Source organism: Tupaia chinensis, unplaced genomic scaffold, assembly GCF_000334495.1.
Source record: "Tupaia chinensis unplaced genomic scaffold, TupChi_1.0 Scaffold000320_2, whole genome shotgun sequence".
NCBI lineage: Eukaryota > Metazoa > Chordata > Mammalia > Scandentia > Tupaiidae > Tupaia > Tupaia belangeri.
Genome location: NW_006159814.1, coordinates 312,621 through 315,088, shown reverse-complemented (window position 1 = coordinate 315,088; position 2,468 = coordinate 312,621).

Here is a 2,468-nt window from a genome sequence, read left to right as displayed (position 1 = left end):
ACCTATACAAATATTACGCTATACACTGTACTTGCAGTTTCCAGATCTCACAATGATTCCCATATAGAATCCTTGCATATGTCTCCTGCCTGGAAAGCTTTCTGTTATTCTGTTCTCAATGGGAAAGCTGCTTCAAACTTCTCTGAAGTCTCTAAGAAACTTGAAAGACATTATCTCATTCTTACAACAATCCCCTTGGACACTGTAAATACTAACATTCTAATCTTTCAGTTAGGGAAATAAGAACTGTCTAGGAAGGGCCTGAAAGTGGCACTGTGGTAACAAAATACTTTTCTCAGCCGACCCATGAGAGAAGGTGCTAGGCTCGCCTCCCAAGACCTCTCTGAACAGGTGCAATGCCCATGATCTGGGTTTGGCTGAAGTTGCTGGTGGGGTCACGGCATCAAAGACCCTGTTGGAAGTGCCTGTTTCTCTCTCTTGCTCTGTTTCTCTCATTCATGGAAGAAAGAAACAAACCTTAAAAATAATCATCTAGAAAACATGTAGATAATCAGAGATAGGGCCAGAATTTAAATCTATCAGCTAGCTAAAGGCTTTTGACAGTAGCATAAGGCTGGGAATACAGCCATATGCCATCATTGATTGTAGAACATGATCACAATTTTTTGGAGCAATTCCTGTTCTGATCATTCTGAGAGTACAACGTAATTCAAGGCCCTTCAATCTATATTTAAACTTAGTACATAAATAGGAATATTTTTACTAACTCCACAAGAAGTCAATTTATATTTGTCTCTCATATGTACATATCAATTTTAAGGCAAGTAAAAAGGCATGTGCATCCAAATTACTAAGAAACATTTATGCAAAATAAATTTTTTAATGTATTAGGATGAACCTTAATTGGTACTTCACTTTAGCTCTAAGAGAGTCCAGTTTATTTTCATTTCTTCAATTATGAGACCAATTAAATTGTTATCAAACATAAAAGTTATTTTAGTAACCTCTTATAATGTAAAGCCTTTCTGAAGTAAATAGAAAATGTACTAGGATTACAAATTAGTCCTTAGGTAACAAAAATGTCTGGTTAAAAATTGGAAACTGGAGCAGGATGGTGGCCATGGAAGTTGGACTCTACTAAGGAGTGTCTAACAACTCACCTGCCAAATCAACTAGCCCTGAAAATGGATGGTGCTGGAGCTTTGGGCCCATACCCTGCTGTCGTTGGCAGTCGAGCACATAGAGAAAAAAAAAATTCGAAAATCGTATCTTCTCAAAACATTTTCTAATATTAAAAAATAGAGGGAACCAGCAGTTAGTGTAATGGCTATGTCGCTGGCCTCCCACGTAGTCGGCCGCGGTCCGCGTCCCGGACCCGGTGGCTTAAAACTCACGCCGGGCGTGTGTGCATGCATGCCCAAGATCCCCAGAGGAGAATGGAGGAGAAGAGATTGCGGCGTGACTATCCCCCCTGGGGGGTGATTTCTCGCTTTCTGTCTCTATGTCTCTCTCTGTCTGTCTGGCGAGCGCATACGCCCTATAGCGAAAACCTCTCAAAAAAAAAAAAATAGAAAAGCTGAAAATTTATATAGATTCTATTATTCAAAAATACAGTGGTGAACTAAAACATGTATATACATAAACTCTTATAGCCAGGAAACTGGGGTTGTAATATTGGGTCTACTTATCCACTAGTTTGCACACAAAATGCTAGTTAATCCACCTAATTTCCGAATCTCTGTGAAAAGATGAAAACTACTTGTTCTACTTTTATAACAGTTACTTTTAGGTTTAAAAGAGAAGATATAGAGGAAAAGCACTGTGCATTTTAGTATTGTTAACAGTTCCTAAATTAATTTCTTGCCAGTATTAAACCACTTCTCAATTCATAGGAATTTCAGAGTATTATCAATAAATCAAAAAGTATAATTATTTTATGACTTATATTATCTATGTAATAATCTTGATATAAAGTTTAGATAGATCTGTACATGCATGAGAAAGAAATGCTCCTGACTACAAGAGAACATTTAACTTTTCAATTTTTGATTAGTTTATATTTCAAATTCCTTAAAGCTTCAGACCATAAGATTTATCACCTAAACCAGGATATTTTTGAGGGTAGAAACGAGTGCTATTAATAATTAAGCTAGAACAATAGGTATTAACCAGGACTGCTGTTAGTAAACCAGGGTATATAGCCATCTTACATAAAAACCCTACTAGATTTGGGAATAGGAAACCTATTTAAGCTTTAGTATCCTAAACATACCACAAAAATAGTCACCAAGAGTGTGAAGTGAATTAAAACATAATTTCATTATAATTTGTTATATTTCTAATTATAACTTAAGTAAAACTGAGAAAGTATTGGCTATAATTCGTCTCTAAGAATTGCATTTTGAACATAAAATATTTTCTAAATTGCCTTTGGAATGGTAACCATCGAAGTTTTGCTAAGTCAATATTGTAAGTAAAGTCTATATTTTTCTCAAGCATAACTGGAA